At 51.5% G+C, this 23,990-nt stretch overlaps 1 protein-coding gene across 1 annotated transcript in view; it reads left to right on the top strand.

Moving 5' to 3' along the window:
* The first annotated feature begins 2,216 nt into the window (after positions 1–2,216).
* Positions 2,217–23,990, top strand: part of CRACR2A (calcium release activated channel regulator 2A) — a 109,340-nt gene continuing 87,566 nt past the window's right edge. The window contains exons 1-2 of the mRNA XM_060113714.1: positions 2,217–2,299; positions 14,778–14,993. The gene's annotated coding sequence lies outside the window, so the exon portion shown is untranslated. The remainder of the gene's footprint in view (positions 2,300–14,777; positions 14,994–23,990) is intronic.

Raw genomic sequence — 23,990 nt, 5'->3', positions numbered from 1 at the left:
TTGTTTTTCTGGCTTCCACCTGTTGGAAATTCTGTCGTCGTAGCCTCTCATAATAAGGAAAAAGGGTCAGCAGGAAATTCCTGCACTGGGACAGGGAATGTTTCCACTGTTCCCCTGGGGGACCACACACGAGCAACTTGCCTCCCATTATAGTCGAGAGCAGCACGTTAGCAAGAAAACACAGAGACGCGGGTGGGGGGGGGGGCGGGGGGCTCAGGAGGAGGAGCGCGCATCTCCCTGAAGCGTGCCCTGCAAGCCCACGGACTGCTCTATGTGCGCCCCCTGCCGGGGCGGGTGGGTAGCAGCTCCCTCACAAAGAATAAGTGGAGTTTGGTGAGAACAACAGCCCCTTGGAAGCAGTGATTCCTTAGATGAGTCTCAGCCTTTCCAACTCTCAGTTACTCCACCTGTAAAATAATACAATGTACGGTAGCAAAGAATCAGTAAGAGCCAATGCGTTGGGCATTTTTTATGTACCAGCTACTCTTCTAAACCCTTTAAAGACACACTCTTATTTAGATCCTTAGAGCAACCCTGTGCTACAGGAACGGTCACTGCCCACATGCTAGCAATGGAGGAACGTTCAGTAACTCGTCAAGGTCACAGCAGACAGATTGGAGCACCGAGGTCCAAACCCAGGTCTCTGGCTCCAGACATGTACTTCACCGCTGATATCTTAAGACCTCGTGGGACCCAGAGGGGCAAACAAGCATCCGTACGTGGAATGGCTTTAGGACTCGAAAGGCCATCTCAACCCGCAACGTAACAGTATTAATACTACCTTTTAACAACAACGACAGCAATGGTAGGTACCTCTGATGCCCCTGATCTCTCTGCCCTCGGGGATGGGTACGCTTCACATCAGAAGAGCTACACGAGCCCTTGCAGTCCTGGATGCTGATAATAAAGGTCGTCCTTTCCCGTCAAGGGGCTGGGAGGAGGGTAGGCCACCTGTGCCGCTTGCTGTGCTACCCGGAAGGCCAGCCCTCACATGTGGATGACGGGACAGCACAAGACTCAGAGATGGACACAGTCACCTTTGACCTTGGGGCTGACGCAAGCAGGCACAGCCCAGAGCAGGGACGGCGAAACCCAGTGCGTGGCGCAGGGGTGTGAGGAGGAGGGCGGGAGAGACCTGACAGCCTTCTGAACCTCCGGTGGGGACAGCTCCGGTGCATCCCTGCTGCTGGCGTATGGGGCGGGGTGGGGCGAGGGGGGGCTGTGAGCCTGTGGTACCCGGGCTTCATGGAGAGGCACGTCCGCAGCACATAGCAATTTATAACAGCGTCTCGATACGTGTTTACCGAGTGTTTCCATCCCTCCTGGAACGGGGCTTGGTGTGGAGGGGAGGCGAGCAGAACCGGGGAGAGAAAGGAGATGCTAACCTATAAACCAGCGAGGGAACCGTGGGTTCACCAAAGAGGGGCTGAGAGCTCTTTTGGAGCCGGCGTCTGGGGAAGGATTCCCTGAGAAGCGGGCATTTCCGTGGGGCCTGGATGGATGAGTAGGATTTCGTGCGCAGGCAGAGAAGAATGGGAAAGCGCGTTCCAGGCAAAGCAAGAGCCCCCGGCAGCTGGTGGGTGGCCGCCAGAGCGTGGCTGCATGTGTGTGTTTGGGGGAGAAGCTGCGAGTCTGGAAAGGTAGCTCGTGTCCAGAGAGTGTGGGTGGAGGGCCCTGTGTGCCAGGCTCAGGGCCATCCTTCAGCCTGACTGCCTCGGGAGGCCTTTGAAGGTTTATTTAATGCTTTATTAATTGGATGCTTTTTATTACACAAGCCCTCATGACCACGGTAGAATGTACAGAAGAGGCAGAAATGTATAAAGGACAAAAGCCCAGAGATACCAGCTGGAGGGGGCCTGGATGTTGCAGGTTTTCAGGGAGACTCACCTAGTCTGTCACTTTTTCTAGCGGGCCACTAAGGCCGGGGACTGATGTCCACCTTTAGAGAAATGCCTGGAAACATCCTGGAATGGGGGCAAGAGGCTTCTGGGACTCCGGAACAGAGGGGCCCAGGAAGCCCGACCAGTCAGACAGGCTGTCACCAGCAGCCCCGCCCTCGACACCCAGGCTCTCCAGCAGGGCAGTCAGAGGTCGCCGCCAGCCCGGTCCCCACGCGGCGGGTTTGCGCAGATCCCGGAGGGCGCCCGGGAGGCGGCGGCTCCCGGCGCCACTTCCGCTGGGGGCCGGTTCATTGGCGCGGGGTCGCGTGGAGCGGCGGGAGGGCGGGCGGTGCCTGACAGCTGTGGGCCGGCGGCGCACGGTGGCTGCGGAGTCGAGGCGGCGGCGGCGCTGGTGCAAGGTGGGTCCGGAGGGAGGGAGTGGGAGGTGTGGATGGGCGCCCCACCCCCACCCCTGCCCGGCAGCCGGCCCGGGTGGCACTTCCTGCTCTCTGGCCTGCCGCGGGGGCCCGCGAGGGTGTGCAGCACATGCAGTTCCGAGGTGTGCGCCCCAGGGAGCAGCTGGACTCCCCACCCCTGTCCCCAGGCCCCGCCTGGCCCTGGCCCCCCCTGACGCTCTGAACCCTGTGCGGACTAGAGGAGGGCCAGAAGCCCCCGGTCTGAGATCAGAAGGGACCTCAGGGACCCTGTCGCCACACCCAGCCTCTTCATTTCACAGAAAAAGAAACCGAGGTTCAGAGTGGTGAAGTGACTTGTCCAGGATGGCAGGTCTGGAAGCCAGAAGTCCTCACCTGGAGGTCAGTGCTGCTGGGAGCCCTTGCGACGGGGCCAGGACAGCAGGCTGTGGCCCTGAGTAGAAACAAGGCTCTGGGAGAGACGGAGTCAGAAAGACAAAGAGACAGAAAGAGAACCTCCCAGAGCAAAGGAGGGTCAGGAAATGGGGCGGCACTTCCTCCCTGGCCCCGCTTGAGCTGTGGTCTGGCTGCGTGACTCAGCCAGCCTTGCTGACTCTGGCCTAGGTGTGTGTGTGCCTGTGTGTGTACGTGGGTAAGTGCACGGGAAAGCCCTCTGACTACATAGGTCTGTCCACATGCACACAGTGACCTTGCTGGGAGTCTGCCCTGGGTTTGGTATCTGAAGAGGATACCAAGGACCCCAGATGACTTAGTTCTGAGTGGCTCCAGACAGCAGGAAAGGCCCGGAGGGTGGGAGTCCCCGGAAGGGGGTGCAGATCAGAGTCCAGGAGAAGAGCCTAACTCATGAGGCAGTGAGTTCCCTGTCACTGGAAGAAACCAACATGTACCAGAGAATCTTTTTATCAAGGCTGTGGGCCTAGGAATATGAAACTTGCTAGGGCAGCGTACTCCGTATAGAATTGGAATTATTTTATCTTGAGGGCCCAGGGTTTGTGTCCTTTTTTGGGCGACATTACCATGCATGGCCATGTTCGGTAGTGTTTGCCCATCAGAGCTGCTGTGTGCACAGTTTTGGGAGATAAATGAGAGGCCTGTGTCTGCCCTCTGAGGCCCCCTCGCCTCTCAGTACTGACTGGAAGGGGTGATGAATGACGTGAGTCTAGGGTGAGTTTGCAGGAGGGGGTCATCACCTCTGCAAGGAGTGGGTCAGGTGGCCCTCTGGAGGTGGCGCTTCGGCTGGGCCTTGAGGAGGAGGCTGGGTCAGGGCGTTTGGGGTCAGGGACGTCTCAGCAGAGTCAGGGAGGTGGCGGTGTCTGGGGACCAGGGAAAACGCAGTGGACAGTGTGGTGCAGAATGTGGGCTGGGACGAGGTCGGGGAAAGCCTGGTGCGTCAGGCCAGGAAACCTGCACGTCTTATTCGGCCTGGGCATTTTTGGATGGGTTCTGAGAAGGGCAGTGAGGTCACTGGGGTTCCGAAGAACTTGTCATTTGACAGCGATATTTGGGAAGCAGAGGATGCTGTGGGAGGAGAACCCGGGAAGGAGAGGAGGCTGAGCAGGGCTGCAGGGCATGCGGAGGAGGGCAGGGCCAGGGATGCTGCTAAAAGGGGCCAGGGTAGGAGGAGAAGCCGTCTGTTATAGGCCGGCACCCGTGGTAGGGCATTTCCACCCAGGACCCCACTTAGTCCTCCCCACAACCCGACGGAGAGCTAGTCACTGCTGTCTCCACTCTGTAAAGGAGGAAACTGAGACTCAGATCAGAGAGGTCAACAACTTGTCCAAGGTCACACAGCACATGAGTGGTGGGGCAGGGACTGAACCAGAGAAGGCTGGAATAGATCCAATCTGGCAGCTACATAAATGTCAGAGGCCTGAGCAGAGGAAGAGACCATGGTGATGGAGACTGGGGTTCCAGGGCTGGACAGGGAAGCCCAGGTTAGGAGCAGGGTCGGGTTTGGTGGTGATTGGAGATGTGTGAGCCTGTGATGGTCCCAAGCACCGGGGTCGGGGCTGCAGTAGCTATTGCTCTGCAGCCCTACCTCGAGGCTCTCTGTCATGGATTTGCTGAGCCCACAGGCAGCTGGGGGGTGGCCGGGCTGAGGGAGTTTGGTGGGGGATCCCCCAGGGATCTGGTAAGTCAGTCGCTGAGTTCACGCGCACACGGAACATGCGTGCGTGCTGTGCCCGTGCTCGGGGCCCTCAGGCATTTGTCATTACTCCTTGGGCGAGAATTCATTCAGGTTGTCACACTCTCCCAGGCCTTGGTTCCTTCCTGTGTTTCACCCATGAAAAGGGCTGGACAGACCCTGAAGATGTGTTTGCAGAATATTGTGGAATTCCACAAGTGCCTTTTCAGGATCCTAAGAACAGGGCCAGGCCTCTTACGGTGTCAGAGCATCTGGGTGACCTAGGGCCAACTGTGCTCAGTTTTACAGATGGGGAAACTGAGGCTTCAGAAATCACGGTCCTTCACCAGTGGTGAGTGAGTGGCAGAGAGGGTGCCGACCCCTGAGCTCCTGGCCCTCTCCACTGCCATGCGGGGGGGCAGCCTCCAGCCTCTCCCTTTATAAAACCGCCCTGGGGGGTGGTTTTCACAGACAGACCCCCGCATCAGATGGACCCTTTCCAACTATTATTCTCTTTTTCCCCGTTAAACAATACACACTCACACCCATACACAAAATGGAAAATGATTTCCATTCACCCGTCTGGTGGTCAAGTCATGTTTGACGTCTCAGAGGGTTTCCATTTCTCTAAGGGAAATGTGGTGAGACCTACCTAGTCTAGTCAGTGAGCCAGAAAGCACCCCATCCCCGTGTGCAGAGCCAGAGGAGTCCCCACTACCGTCAGCATGTAAATAAGGTGGCACCCATAGGGGAGCAGCGGAGAGAACAGGCGGGAGACCGGGAGACAAAGGGAAGAGAAAAGGAGGAAAGGCAAACTGAGCAAGTTTCCGGCACAGGGCAGAGCTACCTTTGGGGACACACCCTCTGGGGACCTGGTTGTCCGATCCTCAGACAGTGTGGAGCAGGGAGGTAACGAGGGGGCCCTAAAAAAAGACAAGAGCTCCTCAGCCTGACCATCCATCCTGCAACCCGTTCACGTTCACGTTTGAGAGTGAAAGGCAGAGTGTTGGCAGTGATGCTGGGACAACGGGCAGAAGCTAGGCTGTCCTGGGCAAACTGTCGTCCTGATGACAGCACACGTCGAGCGCCAGACGTGGATCTGCTGTTTAAGCCTCACGAGGACCCAATGGCGTAGGCGCTGCTATCATTCCCGCTTTATAGGAAGAGTACAGGAGGAACAGAGAGGCAGAACGCCACGCCCAGGGTCACACAGCCAGTAACTGGCAGAGGCAGGGTTTGCAGCAGGCAGTTTGGCTGCCCCAGAGCCGGGGCCCACAGCTTCACACCTCACTGGCCCTGGAGGCTTGGATGCACCAACAGCTTTGGCACAGACAAGACTCCCTGTCGCTTTCCACGACTCAGCGCGTGACCTTTTGGTTCTTGTCATCCCTTCCCCGCTGTTCTCAAAGCCCGATTTAGCCTGACTTCATCTGTGGTCGAGCCCGAGGTGATGCGGGGGAAGTGCCCTGCAGGTCCTGTCCTCTGTGGCCCCTGCACCTGCTTCAGGCTGGTCTCTCCCTTCTTTCTTGCCTTGTAACCGCTCTGCTGTTCAGACAAGGTCACGGGGACGGATGGACTGGGTCAGACACGGGAAGACCCTCTTGAAGACCAGTGTGGGGAGTGGGTTGTCTGCCTGAGGGGACTCTCAGGGGCCGCCGTCTGGGGGACTAAGTGACATTCAGGGGCCTCTCCCAGCTTGAGGAATATGAGCTTTTCTTTTGCGACAGATTCTTCCGAGACGTTGCATTCCCTTTGTCAGTTTGTTTTGGCTCCCAGCCCTGGCTTCTCAGAAAGTCAGCGGTACTTTCTCCCCTGCCCGTTTGTTGACACATCCTGGTCGGGCAGCAGAGCCTGACCCTGGTGACACGCCAGTGAGCAGACAGGTGTCCCAGGAGGCTCAGATTCCAAGGGCCTCTGAACCCACTGAGCCTGTGCTGAAGGCTCTTTATTTGCATAGTAGAGCAGCCCTGTGGCTGGTTGGCTTGGCCCCGGCCCTCTGCTCCCGGGACCCCTGGGTCTGTGCAGCTCTCTGTCCTGCTGGGCCGAGGGGAAAGGCGAGAAGAGCAAGACATAGTGCACACGCTGTGGGTGTGCTGAGACCTGCCGCATCCAGGATCCAGCGGTGTGGACGCCCGCCTCCCAGACCTGCATTTGCATCTCTGGCCAGGCAGCTTCCTGAACTCCCTTTTTAACTAAGGGGAATAGGAGGCTGGCTCCAATGGCTGAATTATCAGGGCAGACAAGAGGAAAATCTCCTATTACTGGGTGATTGGCTTATTTTCACTTTATTTACTTTAGAGATCGCTCCGCGTTGAGCTCCGGGATTTGGTGGATGGATGGAGCTTTGCCACATTGAAGCTGTGTAAACACAAACCCTTGCCCGCTGGTTTGGAAGGTTGCACTGGTGCTGAGGTGGGGGAAGGAGACCAGCTTCCCACAGCGCTACCCTGATCCAACACAGAATGTCAGGAACCCCCTTCTCCCCTGTGCCTTGAGGCTGGATGCACAGAAATGCCCCAAGCATGGCTAAGAGCTTGGCTCCAGTGGAGTCACTGGTCCTTACAGCAGCCTGGCAAGATAAGTGACTATTATTATTATTCTCCCCATGTTATGGATGAGAAAACCAAGGCTGCGAGAGCTGGAGTAACTTGCTTGAGGTCATACGGCTCCTAAGAGGCTGAGCTGGGATTTGAACCCAGGCAACCTGGCCCCAGGGTCACGGGCTCAACCCAGCCTGCCCCTCGGGATGCTGAGCGCCGGGAACAGTTCTGACTCTAACCAGCCATGTGTCCTCGGGATTCACTTTTCTGGCCGGCAGGGGCTGGGTCACCACATCAGCTCTTGTTCTTGATTGTGATCAGTTGTGCTTTTCTGTCCCCTCTTTGTGTCTTGCTGTCGCCTGATCCTGCATCTGCTCAGGGCAAGGTACTTTATTTCTGGGGTGTGGTTGTCCTGCTACAAATGTGGCTACGTGTGTTTCCTAGTTCTCCAGCAGGCATTCTTTCTAGCATTTTTATCTTCTGCGCTGTGTCTCTCTGGCACATTTCTTTTGTTGGGGGGAGGGGTTCAGCAAGGCATTTAATTAATTAACGAACTTTTAATATTTTAATTCTATTGGAGTAAGTTGATGTACAATGTTGTGTTAGTTTCAGGTGTACAGCAAAGTGATTCAGTTATACGTATATATATATATATATTTATATATGTATATTCATTCTTTTTTAGATTCTTTTCTTGTATAGGTTATCACAGAATATTGAGTAGAGTTTCCTGTGTTATGCAGTAGGCTCTTATATATAGTAGTGTGTATATGTTAATCCCAAGCTCCTGATTTATCCCTCCCACCATGTTTCCCCTTTGGTAACCATGAGTTTGTTTTCGATATCTGTAATTCTGTTTCTGTTTTGTAAATAAGTTCATTTCTATCTTTATTTTTTAATTAGAATCCACATATGAGTGATATCATATGATATTTGTCTTTCTCTGTCTGACTTACTTCACGTCGTATGATGATCTCTAGGTCCATCCATCTTGCTGCAAATGACATTATCTCACCTTTTTTATGGCTGAGTAGTATTCCATTGTATATACACACCACATCTTCTTTATCCATTCATCTGTCATTGGACATTTAGGTTGTTTCTATATCTTGGCTATTGTGAATAGTGCTGCTATGAATATCGGGGTGCACGTATCTTTTCAGATTATGGTTTTCTCCAGATATATGCCCAGCTGTCTGGCACGTTTCTTGTTGCTTGTCATTACCCTCTCCATGAACTATACTAGCCCCTGCTGTGTTGTCCTATACTCAGGTTTTGGGGGTTCATCTTTGCTCTGGGCTCGGGGTTCTGGCTTCAGTAGGTGTGGTGTAATTCTGGGGATGAAGGCAGATGGAGAAGCAGCAAGGCCCCCAACAGACTCCCACAGGGACCCCTGCAAATAAGAGAATGTATTGAGTGCCTGCCATGTGCCAGGCACTTTTTCTCATCTAGGACTTAGCATCCCCATTTTACAGATGAGAAAACCGAGGCTCAGAGAGGTAAATCGGTCATCTGAGTCCACACACCTAGTTCTGGTATAGACACCTCCCTCAGGGACACCCCACCATGCTGCTTCTCCCTGCGCCCCACGCTGGCTGCCTGCAAAGAGCTGCCCTGGTGAGTGGAGGGCTCTGCTTGATACCAGAGCTCTGTTAACACACCTGTAAGATCCCCTGACTCCACACCAGGTGAGCTGCCCCAGGCACAGCCCAGTCAGAAATACAGGGGTGGGGAGGGCCAGTTAAAAAGTCTGCTCTGGAACTTCTTTTTAAGGAATGCAATTTTAATACATTGAACCACGGCTCAAATCAGAAACAAAGACACAGAAAGGAACTGCTAAGGGAAATGAATGTTAATGAAAAAAAAAATGACTAGGCCTCCATTATGTAATCACACATTGCAAACTAAAAATATTTTTTTAAATGCACAAGACCTATTTACTGGAATTAGAAATAGAATCAAAAGCTCTAATTTGTACTGAATAGTGATCGTGTTATTCCACTCACACCACATCTGAATTTCCTGACAGTGGAGGGGCTAAATCAATGAGGTTTTATTAAATGTTAATGCACTCCCCCCGCAAAAAAACCCTCCAGAACAAAAGCAAAAGGGTTGAACACCTACTGTGTGCAGTGCATTGTACTGGGAGAAAGAACAAAGCCCACAGTACTTCTTCTGACAGCATAGGAGACCCCTGCCGAGCGAGCAGGACAGACTGTATGTTCTCTAGAGGGACATGGACTTTGGAGAGGCTTAACTAGTTAGGCGAGAGCAGAGTGGGGCCTGCAAGGATGGTGGAATTCAGCAGATGGGGGTGGTGGGGTCCTGGAAGAGTGTTGCGTGGGGGGTCTTCAGTCCATCTTAGTAGACAGCGTCTGAGGACCAGTCTGCATAGAAATGAAACCGATGAATTTCTGCCCAGGCTGTAAGATGTGCCTTGACCCTCTCCGTATTTCTAAGGGTCACCTCCTCCTCTGGCTGGCCTCCACTGACTCAGTTTACCATCTAAAAGCGATGAGGACCCAGGATGCGGCCCTGGACCCTCTGAACCTTCCTGTTTCCTGTGGATAGAGGCTGTCGTATAGAATGAAGCACAGCTGGCCCTGCCTGGCACACGAGTGTCTGCTCTGGAGGGAGCATCTCTAGAATCTGCATGGGTGTGGGGGGGTGTTACATGGACCACGCTCCGTTAGGAAGGAGATGGTGATCGAAACCCCACAGAAGGTGCTGTGGGGCTGAGGGGGAAGCAGGTAGGCCCACCCTCAGAGGCTGACTCACTTCGTACAAACTTATCCACCAGGAAAGCCAAACAAAACAGACGGCAAGGAGAAGCCAGGTGATACCCTTTTAACAATAGGCCACTGTTGATTTCTTTCCTGTCTGCTGCCTTGTCAGCCCTGGTTGGTTATAGGGCCAAAGGCAGCTTTTCACAGTTGGCCCCATCCGAGGTCTGGTCACAGTGGTTGATGGAGACCTCTGTGCCCCTGCCTGCCCGGGGCTGTGGTGTGTCCCTCACCGGGCAGCAGTGCCGTGCTCCGTCTGCAGCCGGCGGAGTCTCTGGGCTAGGCTGTCCAGAGTCACTTTAGAAAGAGATGCTGAGCTTCCCTGGTGGCTCAGTGGTTGAGAGTCCACCTGCCGATGCAGGGGACACGGGTTCGTGCCCCGGTCCGGGAGGATACCCCATGCCGTGGAGCGGCTGGGCCCGTGAGCCATGGCCGCTGAGCCTGCACTTCCGGAGCCTGTGCTCCGCAACGGGAGAGGCCACAACAGTGAGAGGCCCGCGTACCGCTAAAAAAAAAAAAAGAAAAAAAGAAAGAGATGCTGACTAGCACAGAGATGGTCCTGGCTGACCATCTCGCTGTCACCCAGGGGACACGCATACCCACCCCACTGCCGATGGCAGTGAGCTGTACCTCCAGGCCAGCTGAGCATGTGTTTTCTTTCCTGAGACTAAGACACAAGCTGAGCGACCAGCTCCCGTCCTCTGGCCCTGCCCCATCTGATGGGGTCCTGATGCGGCCCTCCTAGGATGCAGTTCTAGAACTCAGCGCCGGGGGGCCAGAGCCGGCAGATGGGTGAGCAGCTGTGCTTGGTGGCAGGTTCGCGTCGGGAGGAACTTCTCCGCGTGCCGCTTGCGGGCTCCGGCCGCCTCACTGATGAAATAGCTGTCCTTCCCATCTCTTAGGCAGGTCATGACCGTGGGATGAAGCAGTGACAAGGTGAAAGTGCTTTGAAGTGGGGCTGCTTATATTTTTTGCAGCCCAGTGGTTTCCATCCATTCATCAAGTTGGGCTTAATTAACCATTTTCTTCGTAGGTCATCTAACGGGTCCACGTGGTGTCGGCTCAGGCCTGGGTGCCTTTTAATAGGGTGGCTGCACAGTCCAGTTAGGGGACTGAGGCTTAGCTGGCGACCTATATTCCAGAACTCTCTGGCCCGCCGAAGCAAGACCCTCAGCTGGCAGTGGGAAGCGTCGGGCTGCCTGGGACCTCAGGGAGCCTGCACTCTGCTTCCATCCACAGCAGCCTGGAGACACCCACAAATCTAGAGAGAACCTGAAGGCTGGTCGTCTTCAAGAAACCGTCCACAGTGGGTCCTGTTGTTCAGAGCTCCTGCCCTCCCTTTGCAAATATTTGCCCAGGCCTGGGGAGAGTGGATGTAACCACGGATAAGAAAGGATGGAGGATGCTGGGAGTCAGGCAGTGTGGGTGTGTGTGGTCAGACACCCGTGGGCTTAACTTCGTGTCGATACAGTCAGTTCTCATTCCCGGAGAGCCTCCCATGTACTCAGGAGCCCTAAGCTGTGAGATGGGGCTAATGTTACCATCCTTCACTTAGAAGTGAGGAACCGAGAAGCTAAGCAACTCACTCAAGGTCACATAGCCGGTCAGCATAGAATCAATCCAAGCACGGGCACTTGGACAGCAGAGCCCCCGCTCTTAAGAGGGTCAGTCATGTCACACTGGTGATGATCCTTCATATGGATGGAGCTCTTTGCCGTGTACACAGCCGTCCACGCAATGCTTTTAAATCTTTACAGCAGTGAGGTGAGCATTAGGCTGGGTATTATAGACCTGACGGTGCATAGTAAATGAAATTATGACTGAGGAAACAGTTGGGAAATTGTAAAATGCTCTACAAATATGGAATAATGGTTGACTCCAATTTACAGGTGAGGAAAAGAAAGTCAGAGAGGTTAACTGGCTTGCCTGGGGACACACAGGTGACAAAGGGCAGAGTGGAGATGCCAGCCCGGGTCCTAGGACCTCCTAACTGGTGCTATTTGTTTCCTTGACATCATCAGGGAAGGACTGGCTCTGAGTTTATCTGTCCCTCCTCCATCCCCGTCTCCCGTCCTTGCCCGCCACCACCAAATTGGTGCCATATGAAAATTAGGCAGAGAATCTAAAGGAGACTAAGCTCGCTTTCCTTAGCTTGGCTTCCTTGTCCTAAATGAAAAAGAGAGTGAAGTTAGGGGTGGAGCTGGGGAGGGTATCTGTCAGCACGGGGGCGGGGTGGGGGGATCCTCTGTGTGCTGCTCCCCCCTACTTGGCGGAAGAGCCCTGGGAAGGGGTGGGCAGGACAGGCCATTTTGCCCCCGTGGATGGGCCAGCACGTATTTTATGATCTCATGAAACTGTGGACACAAATTTATTTTAAAATTGTGAGTTAAGCTGGAATCCAGGGTCTGTCCCTGGGGCTTGTGTGTTCACGTGCAGTATTTATAAAACAAAGAAAGCATAAATATTTTGTCTGAAAGATCTTAGGCTTGCTACTGAAAAGATGAAAAGAAAACCTCTAAAGCATCAGCTCTGCAGTGCAGCCTTTTACGACGTGGAAAAGCGCTAGAGTTCTATCTCACACTTGAAGCAGAGGGAGGGATTCCTTTTGCTAACAATGTCTTATTTACTTGCTTGTTTATTAATTTTTGAAAAGATAAGAAATGAACATTTATTTCACACCTTCTAAATGCAGAATCTATGTTCTGAGCATTTGTATGTGGTGGCTCATTTATTCCTCACAAAGACCTTGCTTATGTATTTCTTTTTTTTTTTTTTTGCGGTACGCGGGCCTCTCACTGTTGTGGCCTCTCCCGTTGCGGAGCACAGGCTCCGGACGCGCAGGCTCAGCGGCCATGGCTCACGCGCCCAGCCGCTCCGCGGCATGGGGGATCCTCCCGGACCCGGGCACGAACCCGCGTCCCCTGCATCGGCAGGCAGACTCCCAACCACTGCGCCACCAGGGATAGCCCAACTTATGTATTTTTTAAATGAGGCTATCAAGATTCTGAGAGATTAACTTGATTCAAACTTCCCAGATAGTAAGAAATGACAGCAAATGCGAGATAAATACGTCTGACTTCCAATTGATGTTATTTCCTCAACAACAGACTGAGAAAATCTATTTTCATTTTCTTTGTTTTTCATTCCTTCTTTAATCTCAGATCTTCCATCTAGAATCCTTCCTCCCATCTGAAATACCGCTTTAACAAATGTCATTTAATGAGGGTCTGTGACAAACTAGAGTTTTATTTATTGGAGAATGTCTTCATTTCTCTTTTTCTTAAAGGACATATTCTTTAAGGCTAGAATTCTCAGATGACAGTTACTTTGGTTTAGCGTGTGGAAGGTATTCTACGTTGTGACCATTGAAAGGGAACGCTTTCTCTTTGGCTGCTTTTAAGAATATGTTAGCCTCTAGCTTTCATGTCTCTTAAGCTCCCATATTCTTCTGAGTCTTTGTCTTTTGGGGCTGCATTTGGTTAATTTATTTTGACCTAGCTTCTAGTTCACGGCTTTTTTCTCAGGCTGTATCTACTATGCAATTAAGTCTGTCCACAGTTGGTGATTTCAGTTATTTAATTTTTATTTCTAAAAATTCTCTTGGGTCCATTTTTCTTGAAATCTTCTTGATTATTTCTCATGTGTTTTTTTGTTTTTGGTTGTTGTTCCCTGTTCATATTTACCAGCTCATCTTTAATTTCTTTAATTACATTATAGTCATAATTATAGTCAGAACCCGAATATTCCATTATCTGAAGACATGCCTGGCCAGTGAGTTCCTTCCTTTCTTGCCAGCTCATCAATGCTTTTAGAAATATTGTTTTTTATCATTTATACAAGATTTTCAGTGGGAGGTTCAGTCTAAGTACTTAGCCTGCCGTAATGCGGGAAATAGCAGTCCAGCATATTTATTTAGTATTGACAAAATTAGGAGAGGGAAAAGCAATCCAATGGAGGTCGGCCTTCTGGACCTAGAAGCCCACCCTCTACTGAAAGGCTTCTGTGAGTGCCCCCAAACAGCTCATGAGATACCTCGGTGAGGAGCGGTCATGGCGTGGCTCACCCAGTGGAGACTTGTTCTGTTCAGCACCCACCCACCAAGGACGTGATGCCAGAAGGAGCACTGACCAAACAAGAGGAGGAGATTTTCAGGAGTCATTTTATCTCTGAGAGTTTCCAGGATGGATGTAGAGAGGACCACTGAGTCCAAGGCAGCCTCCACCTCTCCTCCGCCTTTGCCGCATCGAACCCCTCCATCCTCTTGATCCCGCTTCTAAATAGCCTAGCATCCATCCACCTGTACCTCCTCATCTGCCTCCGCCCTGGTCAGGACACAGCAGCGTTTGTCTGGACTGTAATATTCCCCTAACGGGTCTCAGTGTATCCACTCCCCCTCCTCCCCCTCCTAAATTCATTCCCACAAGGAGCCCAAGTCACCATTTAAAAATGCACGTCAGATCCTGTCTCTTGCAGCCTTTAGGTGTAGCTTCAGTGATTACTCACGGCCGTGCGGATGGAGTCCCAGGTCAGCATTAAAGCCAGAGATCTCATCCCAGAGAACAAAGCTTAATCCTGCCACTTCCCTGATACCAGAGGAAGGTGGGCCTGCTTCTCCCTTAGGGACCAGTAAAACATTTCCAGGGTCCCTCCCACGAAGCCCCTCTCCTGTCTCAGTGACCAGCAGGGGGTCAGGAGCCCACCCCCACCACCTTCCAGCAAGGGCCTGCACTTGCTTTGACTGGATGGGGCCCTGAGCTGAGCAGAAGGTCACTTATTACCCTGAGTGATGAACAAAATTGGAATCTTTTTGGAAAGGAGGAAGGGAAAAATGAGTGACATTAGGCAGGCAGCCAGGGTCTGCTGCCAAACCTGACCCAGACCACAGCTGGCAGTTGATTTCAGAAGTCCCAGGAGGAAAATTAAGAGACTTTCAGGGCGCTCTCTATCCTGAGATCTATAATGAGTTACTTGAAGCCAAACTGAGGACACCTTCTGTCTGTGTGTTCTACCGGCAGGTCCCGCCCTGACCACAGCTGCCCTTCAGGAGACTGGCCTGGAGCCACGGTCGGGCCACTGGGCTGCTTGTCAAGGGTGGGGCAGTGGCGACTTGCCACCTTGCCTCGTCAGCCCGGCCTGGGGCTCCACCTGGCACTCGGCGCGGCCACGGAGAGAGCTCCAGGAGGACCCCGGAGACCGGGATCCAGAAGAAACCGCAGGAGAGACCAGTCAAGGTGAGCTGTCCCCACCCCTGCCCACCCCGGGTGTGTAGCTGGACACGAGGCTTCTTATGGTGAGAATCAGAGGTTCCTAGAGGCAGGTATGGTGTGAGCAGCCACCTGCAGGAAGGCTGGGCCGAGCGAGCAGAGGTTCTGAATGATGCCACAGGAAACAGTATCTCTCATCTTCTGTAGCCCCTCTTAAAAAGTGTTGGTCAGCTTACCCAAGTGGACTCCCAGACCATGTGGCCCTTGTGTTTTCTGCGTGCCGGGTTTGTGGAGGGCTGCAGAAAAGGCTCACTGTCCCTCCAGGGCCTGCCTCTCTGAACAGAAAAAGCAAGTGCGTGAGAAACCAATGTGAGAGCCTTCGATCAAGGGTGGCAGATGGATGTCACAGACGACAGTGGGCCTCCGCGGTGGGCGAGAAGTTTGAGTTCCAGGCCAGGCGCAGGGGTGACAGCTTCTAGAAGTTGTCTGCTAGCCTGACATTCTAGTTCCCCCAGTTCTTCAGCCAAAAGGAAATACAGTAGAAGATGGAGTCCGGATGGCAGCACCGTGGGGTTTAGTTACGGGTGACCTATGTAGCGTCCGCTGGGGGCTGAAGTCACGCTTATTTGGCCACCGTGCTGTGTGTTGTTACGTCTTATGTGTCTGTCTTAAACCTTCAGATTGTCGACTCCTTGAGGGCAGTCACAATACTCTACTTCTCTTATATTCTTCGCGAGGTCGCTACTCAGTAATTGCGTACTGTTTGATTGTTCGCTGTATACCTATGCGATAAAGCGTGATCAGTCAGGGCCTAGAATTCTCATTCATTGGGCAGAGTCGCCATCAGCATCTCCTGAGCACCTCCTGAGGTGGGAGAATGTCAGATGCCTTTGCCGCTAGAGCTGGCCTGAGTGTATTCATTCCTTAGGGCTGCCCTATGAGTGCAGGACACTGGGGGATTTAAAACAACAGAAATGTGTTGTCTCACGGTTCCGGAGGATGGAAGTCCAAAGTCAAGGTGTTGGCAGGGCCCTGCTCCCTCTCCGACCAGCAGGGGAAGTCCTTCCTGGCTGCCTCCTTGTTCTGGCTGTTGGTTGGCAATCTTCAGCGTTTCTCGGCTTGCAGCCTCATAATCCACACTCTGCCTGCGTTGTCACACAGTTTATCCCTGTGTGTCTCTGTCTTCACGTGACTGTCTTCTGAGGACACCGGTCATATTGGGGTACCTTCTGAGGTCTTGGGATTTAGGACTTCACTGTGCCTTTTCTTGGAGATCGTAGTTCAACCTGGAACACTAAGTGAGCTCTTTTCAGTGACAAGACTAGGATGTACACGGGGCCGGGGTGAATAGTTGCTGTGTCCCTTGGTGCGGGTGGAAGGAACAGGGAGATGAATCAGCGGGCCGTGTCCTCTGTTCTCTCGATATCCTCCAGGGAACGTGGCTGGGCCCAGTGGAACACACATGACGCTCTGGCCAGTGATGGGATGCCACGCTCCTATCACTGCACCTTTTTTTTTTTTTTTTTTTTTTTGCGGTACTCAGGCCTCTCACTGTTGTGGCCTCTCCCGTTGCGGAGCACAGGCTCCGGACGCGCAGGCCCAGAGGCCTTGGCTCACGGGCCCAGCCGCTCCACAGCATGTGGGATCTTCCTGGACCGGGGCACGAACCCGCGTTCCCTGCATCGGCAGGCGGACTCTCAACCACTGCGCCACCAGGGAAGCCCCGCTGCACCTTTTTTATAGGACAAGTCAGGGAGAGGCCTCAACCGAAGGGAGCAAATAGACCATCTGGGTTCCGGTCAGCCTTAACTTGGGAGGAAGGTGGAGAAACCCAAGCTCAGAAGCTGGTGGAGAGTGGCACCCCCTTCTCCTGGGAGAACAGGAGCTCCTGGGCCCAACCAGCTCATTGCCAGGCAACCCAGAGGGTGTTCCAGATGCCAGATTTGAACAACCTGCTGGTCTTCAAACCCAACACAACTTGGACCCCTTGCTACCAACTTTCTGCCTCCCGGTCGGGACCCCTTAGTGCAGAGGTTGTAAAGCTGAGGCCAACAGGCCATGTGTAGCCTGTAGATGTGTGTTGTTCACACTGGCCGGTGTTCACATTGTTTTTATATTATTTTTGGAGTAAGTGCTGTATTCACATAGCTCAAAAGTCAAATCATTATAGAAAGATACCCAGTGACCTCTTATACCAACCTCCACCTGCCCATCCTGCCCCCTCCCAGTAACCATTTTTATTTGTTTCTTATTGCAAAGAAGAAGCAGTACAAATATACATTCTCCCTCCATCCCATTCTTTCTTACATAATTATAGTATACATACTACACACGCTGTTTTACCTCGCTTTTTTCACTTCATTGATCTTGGCGATCTTTCCCTATCAGTGAACCAGGAGCTTTCTCCTTCTTTTTCACAGGGGTGTAGTATTCCATTATATGTATCGCTATGAACTTCCTTCTAAGAACCGCTGCATCCCATAGATGCAGCGGTTTTTTGTATGGTTGTGAGTGTTCTGCTGTATGGATGCACCGTCATTTATTCAACCAATCCCTGCTGATGGACACAAGCTGTTTATAGCTGTTTGGTGTTTATTTCAAGTAACGTTGCAGTGAATAAAACTGTATTTCGTCCTGTACCTGAACACGTACAACATTTTAAAATTCGGAAATATCTTTGAATGACCAAAAGGGCTGGAAACACTGGGTTCTGATGAGTGTATGTTGACAGCCGGGTGGATCGAGTGGCAGCTGTCTCTAAGGGTCCCTAACTGGGGACCAGCCTGCCCACATCCAACGTTTTCTCCACCCCCTCTCTGGCTCTTCCGCTAAGGCTAAGTGCTGACTCTCACTGAGCACACGAGGATGCTGCTTTTCTCATAGTAGATTAAGAAGGAAGGGAAATTGCTCTCGTCCTAATGTCTCTTCAAAATGGAAAATGAAAGTCAGGGAGGCTGTGTTTTTCCAGAAACAAGGGAAGGGCAGACGTCTACGTGGATGTGATTCTGCTTCATTTGCACCTGATGGGTCGGCCCCTGTGTGTTATCGTCTGAGCGCTTGAGCGCACCCCTGCCTTGCTAGGCCCCTGCCTTCTTCTCATCTCAGGAGGGAAGGAACTCTGCTCGCTGGTTGCTTTTGCTCTGCTTGGAGAACTTCAGCTGCTCAGAGACCAGCAGTAAAAACGAACAAGAGAGTCAAGAGTACTGTTCGATGACATATATCATCTCACCAGAAACCCACGAGGACATGGTATTCCTACGCCTGTTTTATAGACAAGAAAACAGTAACGGAGTGAAGTCGCTCGGCCAAGGTTCCTAACTTGTACATGGCAGACCTAGGATCTGACCCAAGAATTTCAGGCTCTAGAACCTGTTGTTTTAGCCGATATATTATGCTGCCTCCAAAGTCTGAAAAAAGAGGTGTGGTTCACGGTTACACCTTTGTGACTGTTGTCAGTGGTGGCATGGTGAGGACGGTCACGACAAAGAGAACATCTCTGAAAATGGGTGAGATGGCGACGTGCCCCAGAGGAGGCACATAAAGAGGATGCCATTTTGTTCTCCTAACAAAGGCGATGGCTCATCCTTTGTGGTCTGTCACATTGTATAGAGAGGAATTGGCTTCATTGCCCCTGAGGGGCTTTTATACCCAAACATCTAGGGAGCGCCTTCTGCATGCCAGGCCCTGTGCCTGGCGTGAGAGATGAGACGAAAGAGCCACATCCTGGTCGGAGGGGCCGAGTGAAGACATGTGGACCGAAAGCTGCAGTGCCACCTGGTACACGGATGTGTCAGGCTGGGTCCTGAATTTCTTGACAAAAGAAACAAATTCACTGTGGAGTAAGGAGGTGGGTGGTTTCCTGTCTTGGGTCCACCGTTGCCTGATGAAGGAAGGAAGCGGGGCCCGGAAGCAGAGGCTGTGAGTTAAGGTGTTGAGCCATCTTTCTGCCCGCAGCCTGGGGGGAGGCTGATGGTCCTGCTCTCCGGAGGCCGTGGGCTCCTTGAGATGGCCTCGGCTGGGGTCGAGAGGCGGCCGGAAGGAAGCCTCCTTTCCCATCGCTGTCCCCCAGCTCAGCTTTTCTCGTTCCTGGTCATTTGCTGAGCAGCTGAGCTGGGCTTACCTCCCCGTGAGGCACTTACTCTCTTCCCCAGTGAAGGACCAGCCTAGCCAGCCTGGGGGCAGGGATAGGGCTGGGAGGGCACAGTTCACACCCTAGCAGAAGGCTCTGCAGACCGGGGCTTCTTGTCACTGGGACACGCCTTTCTTGGTTTTTTATTGTCACTGTTTATCTTTCATCTCCCCCAAGTTTGCAGCATCTGTCATCTCTGTGGCTATCTTAGAACAACGGGGTGGGGGGTTGCTTTCTATTTATTCTTTCTTGAGTGTGACGCTAACCACAAGGGCCTACAGGCAGGGGGATGGGGAGGGAGCCAATGCCTCTTCAAACCCTGTGGTCCTCCGTGCAGCTGGGGCTGGTGGTGAAACTGACAAGACCAAGGTGGTAGATGTGCCCCAGTGACCATGAGGGCTGGAGGGATATGGCCTGTGCTTCTGTGGATGAGCAAAGGGAGCGAGTTGCTTTCTGGGTACAAAGGAGAATTTGGCGTCCGGAGGGAATACAGACAACAGGCATTTCTAGGGCCACAGCTGTGTGGGCTTCTCCGTGCTGGCAGCTGGGTGGACATTCAAGAGAAGAATCCTGTGTCCTTCTTGTCCTCAAGGAACTTAGTGACAAGGAGAGGAGATAAATAACAAGGATTTACTGTAGAGCCCACGGAACTATATTCAATATCTTGTAATGGAAAAGAATCGAAGAAAAAAGAACATAGATACATACATATATATGTGTATATGTATAACTGAATCCCTTTGCTATACACCTGAAACTAACACAATATTGTAAATCAAGTATACTCCAATTAGAAAAAAAAAAGAGGAGCAAAATGTACAGCTGAGCTGTGCTCTTGGGCCTGTTTTCTCATTGGAGAAATGAATGAGGTTGAACTTGCTGAGGATTCCTAACGGGGTCGGTGGAGTAGTGCCTTGCTGTGTTTGTGAGTGGATCAATCACCTGGGGGTCTCCTTATAAAAGGAACATTCTGATGCGGTAGGTCTAGTCCAAGGCTGAAGATCCTGCATTTCCAACAGACTCCCAGGTGCTACTGCTGGTCCAAGGACCACAGTGCTTTGAGTGTTGAAGCCCCGTAGGGCATTCTGGAAATCTGTGGGGTGGCTTTGAACTGCCATGTGACTAAGAGATGCCCTTGGCATTGACTGGGTGCGGGTTAGGGTACGGTTTAGGGTTAGGGTACGGGTTAGGGTATGGGTTGGGATATGGGTTAGGCTACGGGTTAGGGTATGGGTTAGGGTATGGGTTAGGGTACGGGTTAGAGTATGGGTTAGGGTTAGGGTACGGGTTAGGGTTAGGGTATGAGGGTATGGGTTAGGGTACAGGTTAGGGTATGGGTTAGGGTACAGGTTAGGGTACAGGTTAGGGTACGGGTTAGGGTATGGTTAGGGTACGGGTTAGGGTATGGGTTAGGGTACAGGTTAGGGTACGGGTTAGGGTATGGGTTAGGGTACAGGTTAGAGTATGGGTTGGGGTATGGGTTAGGGTACGGGTTAGGGTATGGGTTAGGGTTAGGGTATGGGTTAGGGTTAGGGTACGGGTTAGGGTATGGGTTAGGGTACAGGTTAGGGTATGGGTACGGGTACGGGTTAGGGTTAGGGTATGGGTTAGGGTTAGGGTTAGGGTTAGGGATACTCCTTGTGGTTCCACGTGCAAATCAACCCCATCAGTGAAGAATTGTCACCTGCCCTGGCAAACTCAATCCAACACAAAGAGAAATCAGTTAGTACCTTTGACATAGTAGTGTGAAACATTTTCAAAGAAGTTATGCCCAAAGCCCAGTGATTTAGGAGCTGGTTGTTTTGGGACAAGAAGCCTGAATGGAATAAAGGCAGAGTCCTGAGGTGATTGGATAATTTCCCCACTCCACGCGTTCTGTCTAGTTTAGAGCATTTCCAAACATACATTTAACTGAAAAGGGTTTCAGTGCAATGTGGAGTTACTGCAAAGGCAAGGAAACCTTTGTAACAGGAGATTCGAGACTCCATCTAACAGGCATAGACTTAGGGCAGCACATATTGAATTAGCAGGTGCCTGAGGTGCCAGCATCTTAGGGAACTTCTGTATGGACGCTGTTTTAGAAATAGTTTATAGTCTACTGTATGTATATGTATAATCTAATCTATCTAGCTGTATACACATATATAGGGAGTTCAGTGATAAGAAACCTCTTGCAAAATTTATATATTACAATGATTTTCTTTGGGGTTGCCTGGGAACTCTGATGTTCTCATTAGACATCTACCAAACAACTTTTTCCAATCCATCTTCCTCTCCCCTCTCCCTAAAGGAAAAGGATAATGTTTCCAAGGCTTTTTTAATGCTAAAGACTGAATATTGGGATTGACATATATACACGAATATGTATAAGATGGATAACTAATAAGAACCTGCTGTATAAAAAAATAAATAAAATAAAATTCAAAAAAAAACACTGAATATGTGTGCCTACCCCCCTCCATGGGTGGAGTTTCCAGGTTAGAGACTTGGTTTTCCATGATACCTTGTTCCCTGTCTCAGCACGCTAAAGTATATTACATCATACTTGTATATAAGGCTTCGCTCATTCACAAGAATACTTTACTTCTTTGTTTTCTCTATTTCCACACTTGTAATTTAATTTCACAGTGAGGTGATTTCCTTCCTGTTATCAGATGCAGACAGGTAAACGGGTTTGTTGTTTCTCATCCTAACATGTTGTATTCTGCTGTCCTCTGCTCGTTTATTTCCTTGTGCTCCTTATATGGGTGGTTTAGCCTAACCTTACCCCTCACGAGCATGTATAAGCATTGTCTGCCTCATTCTGGGTTCCAGGGCAGTCACGCATGAGTACTTCCTTACTGAAGAGGTTATTATTTTGTTATAAATGGCATTCCCTTTTCTCCTTCAGATTACAATTAGAGCTCAATGATGCATATGGGTCAACTGATTTATCTAGGAGTTTTATTTCCGGCGGTGGAGGGGGCGTTTCCAAATATTTGTTATAAAAAGGGGGTGTTGATTGGAGAGGGCGGGGCATCACGGACAAAATGATCTCGGAGGTCAGGGACCTTCTTTGTGCAACATAGAAAAAACAGTAGATGACAGGCAGTGTGATTTGTGAGTAAACTGAAAATCATCCTATCAGGGAAAGTTGGTGTCACCCATGATGTCTGCTTGGATGAGAGGCTGTGAGTCCTCGAGCCTGGGAAACTCTAAGAAACCAAACAACAAAACCTTGTTCCCCTCCCCGACCCCGCTCCTCACACTTTGACCCCACTCAGGATCACGTGAAACTGAATCTCTGGAGTGAGGCCCAGGCATCTGGAGTCTAAAACTGTCCCCAGATGATTCTAATGTGCTGAGAGGTTCTGGTTGTCCCAACTACCAGAACCTATGAAGGTGAGCCTATCAGAAAAAGGTTTTTGCAGATGTCATTCAGCTACAGATCTCCGGGTGAGACCATCCTGATTATCCAGGTGGGCCCTAAATTCAGTGACAGGTGTCCTTATAAGAGGCACGCGGAGTAGAGACCCAGGGAGGACAAGGCCGTGTGAAGACAGAGGCAGAGCCTCTAGTGATGGGGACACCGGGAGGCGCCAGAAGCCAGAAGTAAGGAAAGGACTCTCTCTAGAGCCTTCAGAGGGAGCACGGCCCTGTGGACACCTTGATTTAGGACTTCCGGCTTCTAGAACTATGAGAGAATCCATTTCTGTTGTTTTAAGATACCTAGTTGTTTCTTTTTTTCTTTTTTAACATCTTTATTGGAGTATAATTGCTTTACAGTTGTTAGTTTCTGCTTTATAACAAAGTGAATCCGTTATACATATCCATATACATATGTCCCCGTATCTCCTCCCTCTTGCATCTCCCTTCCACCCTCCCTATCCCACCCCTCTAGGTGGTCACAAAGCACCGATCTGATCTCCCTGTGCTATGCGGCTCCTTCCCACTAGCTATCTATTTTGCATTTGGTAGTGTATATATGATACCCAGTTTTGTTGTTGTTGTTGTTGTTTGCAGTATGTGGGCCTCTCACTGTTGTGGCCTCTCCCGTTGTGGAGCACAGGCTCCGGACGCACAGGCTCAGCGGCCATGGCTCACGGGCCCAGCCGCTCCGCGGCATGTGGGATCTTCCCAGACCGGGGCATGAACCCGTGTCCCCTGCATCAGCAGGCGGACTCTCAACCACTGCGCCACCAGGGAAGCCCAGATACCCAGTTTTTGATCATTTGTTTTGGCAGCCCCAGCAAATGAATGCTCTGCCTATAAGGTGGATAAAATTTGGTGAGATGGGGACTTCCCTGGTGGCACAGTGGTTAAGAATCCTCCTGTCAATGCAAGGGACATGGGTTCAATCTCTGGTCCGGGAAGATCCCACATGCTGTGGAGCAACTAAGCCCGTGCACCACAACTACTGAGCCTGCACGCTACAACTACTGAAGCCCGCGTGCCTAGAGCCCGTGCTCTGCAACAAGAGAAGCCACCGCAATGAGAAGCCCATGCACTGCAACGAAGACCCAACGCAGCCAAAATTAAAGTAAATTAAATAAATAAATTTTTTTTAAGAAGGACCATTTAAAAAATTTTTGGTGAGATAGAAGGAGTAAAGGAGTTTTTCAGAAATGGAAGCAAAATGAATGAAATTGAGAAGGCACGGCTAGAGGTAGAATAGAGGCAGAGTGGCTACCACAGAGGGCTGTTCCTAAGACAAGTGGGAACTCCTTCTGTACAGAGCCCCCCCAGAGCACCCCAGAAGTTGGCGATGCCTTTCCTCTCCATCTCTCCTGGCATATTTCAGGGAATTGGCTTTGCCACACCTCCTTAGAGCACAAAAGGCCCAGGAACCCGGGAAGTGAGTTTGAACTTCCTTCCGCAAGCATGGGGGCTACTGGGGGATGCTGAGGAGGGAACTA

Source organism: Mesoplodon densirostris, chromosome 11 (assembly GCF_025265405.1).
Source record: "Mesoplodon densirostris isolate mMesDen1 chromosome 11, mMesDen1 primary haplotype, whole genome shotgun sequence".
NCBI lineage: Eukaryota > Metazoa > Chordata > Mammalia > Artiodactyla > Ziphiidae > Mesoplodon > Mesoplodon densirostris.
The sequence above is the reverse complement of the archived record's forward strand: the minus strand, read 5'-3'. Positions and strand labels throughout refer to the sequence as shown.